The sequence below is a fragment of the Brachycentrus maculatus genome, unplaced genomic scaffold (assembly GCF_059751285.1).
Source record: "Brachycentrus maculatus isolate JH-2025_06_01 unplaced genomic scaffold, ASM5975128v1 h1tg000294l, whole genome shotgun sequence".
NCBI classification, from domain to species: Eukaryota; Metazoa; Arthropoda; class Insecta; order Trichoptera; family Brachycentridae; genus Brachycentrus; species Brachycentrus maculatus.
Genome location: NW_028281045.1, coordinates 728,088 through 740,324, shown reverse-complemented (window position 1 = coordinate 740,324; position 12,237 = coordinate 728,088). Strand labels below are relative to the sequence as shown.

At 34.2% G+C, this 12,237-nt stretch overlaps 1 protein-coding gene across 1 annotated transcript in view; it reads right to left on the bottom strand.

Annotated features, from left to right (window-relative positions):
- LOC148304994 (zinc finger SWIM domain-containing protein 4-like) overlaps positions 1-12,237 on the bottom strand; it is a 154,892-nt gene that overhangs the window by 76,924 nt on the left and 65,731 nt on the right. The gene's annotated exons all lie outside the window — the stretch shown is intronic.

Below are 12,237 nucleotides of genomic sequence, written 5' to 3'. Positions count from 1 at the left end.
GATACTATGACCCAACAAGGGAGGTGTGTGCGCATGTGCGAGACGTACCTCGCTTCTCATAAAGATAGACCGGGCAAGAAAGATTATGCATTTGAAATTATGACGCTTCCGAGTAAAAGTGAGAGTAGGAAGTGTACGATTGTTTTCCAAGAAAGTGTCAAAGGTTTTTCCGTTTTGTCTCGGAGCCGCGCTGTTTGGTGAATGCGTTCTCGGGAATACGAGGGTTTTAGTAACCTCTTCAAGTGATAAAGTTTGCTTGGTGCCAGTGTTTTAGAGCTTTTCGGAATGAGCGTGTCTTAGGGGGAGAGCGTCGGGAATAGGGAATACAATAATGGGATCCCGTAGGTTTTAGGTTTTAGAGACCGGAGAGAAATAAATCTTAATTATATAGCTAATACATAAGGAAATAAAATCGAAATCACCAAAACACTCGAAAAACGTAAAGAAATTAATTCTCACTTGATGAAAATGGGGATTCAATTGTAAAAACTAACTACAGTGGAACCTCTCATAACGAGTATTTCACATAACGAGCAAAAAGAAAGGTGAAAAAGTTGTTCCCTTAACGAGCGACAATTCGCATGCGTTACTGAGAAAGTCATTTTTTTCACGACATTCACCTGGAGCTGTTACCACACTACTCAAATTCTTGAAACTTTTATATATATTGTTCAAATTCGAAACAAAGTGCTTGAATAACTAGAATTTCACTAGAGGCATCTATGGTGAGATGAAAGAATTGCTTGTCAATCATGGGTAGAATTGTTTAATGATACACGTGTGTAAAGCGATCACTTCAACCAGCCTATGACGGTCGTAAGCCCCGTAAATGCCCAGACTTCCATATTTTTCTTCATCTATATTGAGGTGTCAAAAAATAATACTTCAAATAAAGTTTAAAACGACTCACAGCAACACCAAATCGATTTTGAACAGAAAAATTTATCCATCATAATACACGAGGAAATAATAAAATACACGTGGAGTCGATAAACACATCTAAGTTGTGTCGGGTTGTGGTCCCGTGGTTAGTGTCGCAGACTCTTAAGTCAGAGGATTATCGATTCGAACCCACTCTACAACAATTTGATACCGATTTCTAATAATGAGTCGCTTAGGCTCACAGAAATAACATGAAATTGACAATAACACTTTTTTTGAAATTGGGGTAAGGTCCTTGCATTATATTTCCTATACCCAAATTAACCAGCTGCCTGATATTCTTAAAATAGAACCCTTTCAGGGATCAAAAATTAATAAACTGAAAAAAAAAACTTTTTGGAAAGATATTTGTGTTAGTGATTAGTTATATTTTTATCCATATTTCCACACTTGTTTATCGTAACTGCAGACAGTTGGTAGAATTCCATTTAAAATTGTTGGGTATTATACTAACTAACTAACTAACTAACCATCACGCCGCTTCCCCGCAGGGGTAGGCAGAGAGAATAGAGCGCCACACCACTCTGTCCTTGCAAACATTCTTCGCCTCTTCCACGTTCATGCATCTCCTCATACATACCCGCCGATTGTTACGACTCCTAACCTGACCACTTTCAAGTATTTGGCATACCTGATCGTGCCATGTTTTTCTCGGTCTTCCTCTGCTTCTTTTCCCACTAACATTCGATTCATAAATTTGTTTTACCGTTCTTTCCTCACTCATTCGTTCTACATGTCCAAACCATCTCAACACACCTTTCTTAATTTTATCGATAATGCTTATCTCAGCTTTGCATTCCTTCCTTATTTCGCTATTCGTACATCTATCATACATCGTTTTGTCGCACATTCTTCTGAGAGATCGCATTTCGACTGCATTCAGTCTACTTTCATCCTTCTTTTGCCAACTCCATGTTTCACTTCCATACGTTAGAGTTGGAACCAGGACTCCGTTGTGCACTGCCAGTTTAGCTTCTGCTGATAGGTTTTTATTTGCTATAACTGATTTCAGTGCACCATTAACTTTGTTCCCAGCATTCACTCTCCTTTCTAAGTCTTTATCAATCTTATTATTATTATAATATCCTTATTATAATAATAATATTATAAAGGTATTATATCCTTAATTAAACAAGTTTATTGGATTGAATTCTACTTTTATTTACATATACATATATGATAATATGTGACGCGTTTCGTCTTATTAATTATGTGTTTATTATGTGTTATCATATTTTTCATAATGTCTTAATAAGACGAAACGCGTCACATATTATCATATATATGTAAATAAAAGTAGAATTCAATCCAATATAACCTTAAGCTTTATAAAATGAAATAACTTTGTTATAACCACTTTTTTATTAATACAATTTAACCTACCGGTTTCAACAAGAACCTTGTCATCATCATTTATATTAATTCAAAAACATTATAATACTCTCACCAAAAAACTTCCACACACTCTGTAAAAATTCTAAAATCCTATCGTAGGTTAAATTGTATTAGTAAAAAAGTGGTTATAACAAGGGGGATGTCCGCCTCCGTAGAGTAATGGTCGGCACGCTCGGCTACCGTTCTGGAGGTCCCGGGTTCAATTCCCAGGGGGGGTAAAATAAATATAAGTGATTTTTTCACTGTAATATTTATTCGATATTACCCTGGACTGGTACCTGAAGCGGAGGGCTGATCACCTTTCCTTCATGTGTAAACGATCAAGATAACACTGCGTTTATATGAAGCAGTGCCCTATTCACCATTGGGGTGCGGATAATGGTTTTATTATTATTTATTATTATAACAAAGTTATTAAAATGTGCCACAAAGTATCTGCGGAAAACATTCAAGAAACAATATGACCTTGTTTAATTTTGGATACATTACCCAACTATTTCCACACTTCCATATTCTTCTTCATCCATGTTGAGATGTTAAAAAATAATGCAAAGGGTTAATACGAGCACAGCGTTTCCCGTCACAGACGAGTGTGGTAAGTACCTACCCGAAATGTTTAAACGATTAGGTACCGGTCAAAGGTTTATTTGCTCTGGCTACTTCCTGAAGCACGTGGAGAAAGGAGGTCGCTGCCAACACAACAACAAAACGGTTACCTGTCCTTCGCGCAGAGCGTTTCCTGAAAGGTCAAGGCCGCCGGCACCGACCGTCATTATTTGGGTCCGCAAATACAGCGAAAAGATACTCCCGACAACCTTTCGGGCGCCGAGAGGACCGAGGTGGCGATTATCGAGATCGCGGGGTATTTATTCTCAATGAATACAACATTACAAGTGTCAAAAAAGAATCCCTCATTTCAAACTAGCGGATCGGTCTAGTTTCATGGAAAATAAATAAAATGGTACCGTAGAACGGGGCTACTCTTTAGAAGGAAACTAAAAACACATTTGTTTGCTAAATCATTTCCACAATAATATTTTCCCCAATTCATTCTTCGTGTATTTAACGACCAAGATAACACTGCTTCTATACGATGCAGTGCCCCGTGGACCATTGGGTGCGGATAAGGGTTAGAAGAAGAAAGTATCATATAAGCATATTTATTGAGTACCCATACCTACCCCTAATGGCATTCCAGGGTTAAGTTCCTTCTGATATCGCATAGGAAGGTAGGTACTTTACTCGAAATTAATAAAATCATACATTATAAAACGCTTTTATCCGAAATCGTACTGAGCTGACGCTTAGAAAATATATTTATCTTTCAAGCATTTCAATCAATAATAAAGATTAATAGAATATCGAGAGAACGGTGGATAATTCGCGATATTTTAATGCGTGTAGGTACCTAAATTTCTTGGACAGGCAAGTACTAACCGTCCTACAACAATTTATTTACTACCTGGCAACTAATCAGAGAAGTCACCATTAATCATCTATAATGGAGGGAACTTTCGAATCCAGAATGTAGCGGGCGGGAAAATAGCAGGTAGACAGATAGATAATCGTAGATCTCGAATCCCGAAATTAAACTAGCCGTACGTATACAACAGGATTCAAAGAGGAACTTATTTTCCACAATATTACAATGATGATGCGCTTAAAAAGAGAAGAATATTAACATCAGTTTGTTTTAAAAAAAACAACAATATTTATAAAGTAATTAGAGAGTAAACTGCCTGTGTGGTGTAATGGTTAGCATGTTTAGCTACCATACTGGAGGTGCAGAGTTCGATTCCCAGAGGGGGGTGAAAATAAATATTAGTGATTTTACCTTCTAATATTTATTTAATACTACCCTGGACTGGTCCCTGAAGCGCAGGAGTGATCACCTTACCTTCATGTAAGTAACGATCGAGATAACACTGCGTTAAAACGATGCAGTGCCCTATGCACCATTGGGTGCGGATAAGGGTAAGAAGAAGAAATAATACCACTTATTGAGTTTTATTTCATTACACGGCAAAAGGTTAGAAGAAGAAAGAGTACAGTCAAAAGATTGCAAGAGCGATAATTTCAAAAATCTAGCCTCAAAGTTCCGATATCACGCTTCAATTAAAATGAAAATAAATCGACAAGTGCCTACTTATTAATCGTGCCTAGATTCCATAGATGAAAACGTCTGAATAAAAATGTTGTCATGTTTTGAGTGCGCGCTTCGTCTATGGATTTTCGAATTTCAAATATTTTCGACGTATGCACGTGATAAAGCCCGCTTTACACGATCCAAAAACTGCAAGAAACCTGCGGCGGGGTGAGCGCCAAGTACAGGCGGGCCGGGCGAGTATTGATCCCGATTCCTTATTGAATGTTCAGTTTTTATTGCGGCGGGCAGGGCGTTCCGTCGGAGCAACCAGCCGGCTAGCGATAGAGCGAGATTCCGTATCATCTATAGCCGAACGATCGCGATCAGCGCTCCAAATGCTGATTCGTAATTTGAATTTCCCCATAGAAAGGGAAATTTAAATTTGTTTTCCTTTCTCTGAGCAAAGCTAATTTGATGCAACATCCATATTGCGTTTCCGTGTTTATATTATAATGAGCTGTGCATACGTATATCTAAATCTATAATAATTGTATAAATTATACTGATAAATATCAAATTAACTACGCGGTAGTAAGGAAATAAGAGTTAAATTATGTTTTTTTTTACGTGTCGGTAGTCCGCCTGTGTATTGTAGCGGTTAGAGCGATTAACTAACATGCAAAAGGTCTCGGGTTCAATTCCTAGGGGGTAAAGATAAAATAAGTGATTTTACACAGTGATATATTTTTTTAATACTAAGCAGGACTGATACACTAAGAGCAGGACTGATCGCTTTGCCTTCATGTAATTAATGATCATTATAACACTGCATCGTTGCGATGCAGTGCCCTATGCATCATTTGATGCGTGTAAGAGTTAGAAGAAAAATATAAACATATATAAGAATAAATAAATACAATTACATTTATTAAAAAAAAAAAACCGGCAAAAACCACTATCTTTATGGGTGAACGTCAAAATATAAATGCAAGGTGATCGATCAGTCTTACTTTTTATCAATCCAGGGTACAGTTTTAAATTCTTATTTTTTACTTAATTATGTTTTACTTGGTAATACCACTATTTCTTAAAATCTATTGGGACACGTGTTTAGATGCATCCACATCATTTTCAAACATGTATGTGAAGTCTAAATTTTACAGATATTTTTAGAGTCATTTACCAAGTAATTAAAAATAGATAGATATTACTACAAAGTCACTGCCGAATCGATCATTTAAATTTTAATTCCTAATAAAAAAGGATTTTATTATTGTGTTCAAAACGTTATGATGATTTTTAAATCGAGTCAACTGTCACATTACGAAATTCGAATGTAATTTTTTAACATAAGAACTCATTCCCACAGAAAATTATGTAGCCAAAAAAACTGTTTTACTTTTTAAGTATTTCGAAGGTAAAAGTTTCCAAACGAAAATTAAAGCGAATTATATTGTAGTGGAAAAGTTGAATCGGTTCCTAGAATTTCTTATGTAATTGATTCCCTGTAAATCGAATACCTTATTGAAACGCCAGTCGACAAAAACGGTTATATATTTTTTACTATTTAGTAATGCTTCAACGTCCGCGTGATTTTGTTTGTCAATCTAGAAAGCGTTGCAGAAAATGATCAAAAACGAAAAAAAATTGTGCGAGGTGCGTATAAAGTTGGCACAGGCAACAGGCAATGAAACGTACCGTTTAACAAGAAAACGCATCCAAGGCAATGGTTCTATTCTCAAAGCCTTCCAATGTTGAAAATATAATGAAAAAAAAAGGTGTCTGCAGTTTTGTCCGTAGAAAATCACCCTCGGACAGGTTTGACAGTATACTCTTTCACAACATTATTAATATTTAAAGCATTTACTTTGTGGTTAGTCATTTTTACTTTAAGTGTGTAAATGGTGCTATGGTGGTGAAGGGTGGTATTGTTTGCATGCTGTGGTAGTGATTGTCCTGACGAAGAGACGGGTACGTCTCGAAACCGGTAAACATAAAAATCTCGGTGAGTGGTTATTTACTAATATTATTAACATTTTTGTAAAAGAAAAGAAGTAATAGCTAGTAGATTTACCGCGAAACTTGCGATCCTTAAAGCTCCACGTACTGTTTCAAGTATTTATATATTCTATTATTACCAATAACCCTGCATCGAATTGACGCAGTGTTATCTTGATCATTACTTACATGAAGGCAATGGCAGTCCAGGGTAATAATCAGGATTTTACACTGTAAATAAATTTTACAGTGTAAAATCACTAATATTTATTTTCACCCCCCCTGGGAATCGAACCAGGGACCTCCAGCAGGATAGCTAAACACGCTGACCATTATACCAAGGAGGCGGACCCTCTTAATCCCTCTTATTTATATCGCTCACTCCTTTCATCAACGTCATAAATCAAAATACTTGATTTTTCAGGAGAACGTTTTTAAAGTTTAAAAATATTATACAATGTATTAAAAATAAATATCAAGCCACTTATTGAACTTTTTACTGTGCAACAGATCTTTTAAGGTAAAACCTGAAGGTTTTTTCTCCATTTGAAAAATATGTAGTATATTTAAAAAAATAATTAAACAATACCTTTTCTTCAAAATGCAAAAACAACACTTTCTGACATGTAGCGGGTAAATATTAAGTTTAAAATATGCCTCTTTTGCTGGGATATAGTACATTTTCTAGGCATTCCGAAAGCATGCACAACTGAAAATTTACTATTTTTTATTTATGACGTTCTTGAAAGGAGTGAGCGATATATAAGAGGGATTTATTTGTATCTGAATAGCTCCCAAGCATCTTTCAATGAGTGCAACACGAGTCCAATTTGTAATGTGGCTAATTGAAATTAGATTCGGTGTCGTGGGCGGTTGGTTTTATCGGTTCGAATCTTGCGAAAACGGTGGGTAGGTGCCGAGCCTAGAAATAATTTGAGAGCAAGTACCTAGTAAGAGAGTTGCAAAATATCGTGGGCAAGAAAGTTAATTAAAATAAAATAAAAAATAACAATTCTGAACCTTTATTTATATCTTTCTTTTACGCTTCACAAACGCGCTCCGCTGCGACTCGAGGTACGAAAATAAGAAATGAAAATAATTTGTAAAGAAAAAAAAACAATATCAGACTTTCTAAATATACTCATAACATTTGACAGCACAATTAAAAAAATACTCAAAATAGTAAAAATATATTTTTTTATAAATAATTCATTTTCTAGACATTTCTACTTTACAATCTGTGTGGTCCCGTGGTTAGGTTCGCGGACTCTCGAGTCAGAGTTTCGGTTCGGACCTACTCTACCACAATTTGATACCTATTTCTAATAATGAGCCGCTCAGGCTCACAGAAATAGTATGAAATTTAAATATTTGCGTAAATAATAAAAACACAAATATTTCTCTTTAAAAAAATGTTAAAATTATTTACGCGGTTCTCTCCAATAAATAGACTAAGCTATTGTGCTTCGAGAGGGTACAGCTTTCTTCTTTCTCTCTTTCAAAATATTATTTTTGTATAAATGTCAGACTGTAATAATTTTATTTTAATGACCTGATTATAGCATGATTTTTCCGAAACCGGTAGTCACGAAGTAGTGTTTTTTAAAGTGGTATTAGTAAACGATGAATGATAAGGAGAGTGTCATATTTCCACACCACAAAATTAACAATGCTTCTAATATTTATAATATAAATTTATTTTTAACTATATTTTTTTTTTATTTGTTTGGGAATTGTACAGCTTTACATTAAAAAAATTAATAATAAAAAATTGTTACATTAATTACATTACAATAATAAACATTACATTACATTAACAAAAATAGTGACATTAATAATAATAAAGCCAATGAAACATTTCCACATTTCTGTTATAATTACTGTTAAAACATCAAGAGATAAAATAAATTCAAAGTGAAGTGTGGTAGTGTGTGTGTGAGTCTGTGTATGTGTGTGTGAGGGTGGGAGTAAAAGGGTGAGGGAATGGTATAAAATGGAATATGTAGGAAGGAAAAGGAGAGATATACTATTTTTCACTAATAATAATAATAATAACAAAACCCTTATCCGCACCCCAATGGTGCATAGGGCACTGTGTCATATAAACGCAGTGTTTTCTTGATCATTTACATATGAAGGAAAGGTGATCAGCCCTCCGCTTCAGGTACCAGTCCATGTTAATATTGAATAAATATCACAGTGAAAAAATCACTTTTATTTTACCCCCCTTGGGAATCGAACCCGGGACCTCCAGAACGGTAGCCAAGCGTGCTGACCATTACACTACGGCGGTTTCACTACCTGAGTAAAATCAAGAATTAAAATCATACACCTAAGTAACTTCACCGCTAACTTAGAATCAATGAAATGTATAAACTCATGCCTCTAGCGAGATAGCGAGTGTTTTTGCCTAGAATTTTCACTCCTGAATTACATGAAATTATAGTAACTTTAAACATAAAGAGTAAATCCACTCACATGTAGGCATAGGCTATGAAACTTATAAAGTTGAAGCCTGAGTAGGGACATGATAAACGGTGTTGCATAAGCCGTAGCTAGATTTCACAGTCAAAAAAAAAGGAAAAGGAGAGAAGAGGAATCAATGAGAGTGGTTAAGGATTTTTTCTACGTAACAATATTAAAATAAGAATGTATTTATAAATATACATACATACGAATATATACATACACATACATAAACACACACACAATAAATAATAAATAAGAATTGATTAAAATTTTCTCATCAAAATCGAATCGATTGTAATAATAATCGATTCAAATTAATATTTAACGCGATGATTCAGCGGATAAAAGTGGGTTTAATAAATCGTCCCAGGACTGCATGAATCGTAAGGTTAACAAATAACAATTATGTGCATACAAATAAGGCAGTGAAGGCAGATTGCGCACTATTACCGGGCGCAATAAATCCACACTGGGCGCGCAGATAATAAAGATTCCCTGCAAAGTGCACATCTCTCATGGTTTACGGTTGTATATGCGCCAATTACATTGCCGATCGGGTCCATACTCCGTCCGATAATCTGTTCCCTGCTTTATCCTGCCTTCCTACACGCCTCATTGTTTTCGTATTACGAGTGTGAAGACTCTACCACACATCGCTCACTCCTTTCAAGAACGTCATAAATCAAAAATCGACAATTTTCAGTTGTGCATGTTTTCCGGAATGTCCAGAAAATGTACTATATCCCAGCAAAAGCGGGATATTTTTAACTTAATGTTTACCCGCTACAGGACAGAAAGTATTGCTTTTGCATTTTGAAGAAAAGGTATGGTTTAATTATTTTTTTAAATAAACCAAATATTTTTCAAATGGAAAAAAAAACATTCAGGTTTAACCTTAAAAGATCTGTTGCACAGTCAAAAGTGGCTTGATATTTATTTTTAATACATTATAGTATATTTTTAAACTTTAAAAACGTTCTCCTGAAAAATCAAGTTTTTTTATTTATGACGTTCTTGAAAGGAGTGAGCTACATGCTATAAGGTGACCTTTCAAAACCAATAAGCAAAAATACTTAATGGAACGATATTTGTGTTAGTGATTGGTTATATTTTCTCATTTATTTACTTTAAACATGCTTCTTGCCTTATGTTTTTTTTTTAAATGCATATTCACTGTAGGTACCTTTAATTGATTTATATTTTACATTTTCTTAATGTTTTTTATTTGTTTTTCAGTCTTGTTAACTTTAATCCATAAATGAGTATTGGAAATTACTCATCGGTAATAGTATATATGTGACTTATATATGTAATATGTTTAAAAAATAAAAATAAAATAAAATAAGAAACTACTCCTTCTTCAGTCTTTAACATTCCAATGAAAACTCTTAAAATTTAGACTTAGCTCCACATACGGTGTTTGAAAACGATGCGGAATGCATCGAAACGCGTGTCTCAATAGATTTTGAGAAATAGTGGTATTTACCAAGTAAAAATTCAATTGAAAATGGATAGATTTGACCAAATAGCGACTGCCGAATCAATTAAGGCCTAGTATTCGTCGAGTCGCAACTTAATTTTATATAAATCCAGGTAACATTTTACGTAATCGATTTTTTTCTTAAAACACCGTTTTTGCATTGAAAAAACATTTTTTTCTACTAAATAAATATATGATTTTGAAAAGAAAAGAATTATTGAAACGTAAGGAGTTAAAAAAATGTATAATTTTTTTTTTAAATTTAGGAAACAAAAAAATATCAGAAGAAAGTACATACTTATTATCTTTTTTATTTTAAACATTTAAAATCTATGAAAAATAATGCAATCAAAAACATTGAAAATGGTAAGTAACAACAAATGTGAAGAAGAAGGCTGTCCGTCATGAGTCATGTTAAATTTTGCGTATGTTCCTGTTAAGTTCAATCGATTGTGCTGCCATTGCGGTAAAAAAATGTTGAAAATAGGTTTCTTTAAAAAAAATCGAGCGTGAATAGACAAATCGCTCACTCCTTTCAAGAACGTCATAAATAAAAAACTTGATTTTTCAGGAGAACGGTTTTAAAGTTTAAAAATATAATACAGTGTATTAAAAATAAATATCAAGCCACTTTTTGAACTTTTTACTGTGCAACAGATCTTTTTAGGTTTAACTGGAAGGTTTTTTCCCCATTTGAAAAATTAAAAAAAAACATTAAACAATACCTTTTCTTCAAAATGCAAAAACAACACTTTCTGACCTGTAGCGGGTAAATATTAAGTTAAAAATATGCCTCTTTTGCTGGGATATAGTACATTTTCTGGACATTCCGAAAACATGCACAACTGAAAATTGACGATTTTTAATTTATGACGTTCTTAAAAGGAGTGAGCGATATGACCTCCGGTGAAATGAATTCTGTGTTTGCGAATATCCCCTCGATGAAACCAGAACATTTCCCTGTTTTCGGTGTCTCGCCTATAACTTCTCTCGAACGGGATTGGATGCAGGTTTACCGTATATCGTTAAATATTTTATTCCTTTCTGATACCGATGTGAAGATGGTCGACGAACTAGTTCAGCGATGATAAAACCGATTCACGGTACAGCAGTCGAGGTTTTATAGCTCTGAAACCGTACTGCAGCGTGTAATGAGGCTGTGCACAATGAAGACGGGGTAAAACATTGTGTTTTATACTCTAACCAAGTAGAGTGCTTCATTGTTTTCACACATTTTATGGCTGATAATTATATAAATTTATATTCAGAACTATCACTTTGACATACGATTTCAGTGTACCTCATATAAAGACTATTTGTTCATTCTAGAAATACAGTTAAACCTCGATATAACGCACTAATTGAGGGGAGGGGGTGTGCGTTAGAGCCGAAAGTCTGTTATATAAAAATATACTTAAACTTTTTTTAATATGAGCACTATACATAATTATGGTAGATGTAAATAAACAATACAAAACACAAACAAAATTCTATTTATAATTTATATTTGAAGCACTAACTTTGTGATTTTCCATTATATAATTAAAATGTAACTTCACTATAAAATCACTATTCTATTTGTTGTCTTAGGACACTCGTCGTGAAGTGACGTTGGTGTTTGGATCGACGCGCTTACTTTCGGTAATCCTGCCATGAATAAAATCTCTCTATTTTTAAATATAGTTTTACTTACTAAATACCACTATTTCTTAAAATCTTTAACCTTCAACGTCCCAAGGGCCAACTCTAAAATTTAGAATTAGCTTCAAATACGGTGTTTGGTGCGGAATGCATCGAAACGCATGTCGCAATAGATTTTTAAGAAATAGTGGTATTTACTAAGTAAAATTTAAATCAAAAACAAATA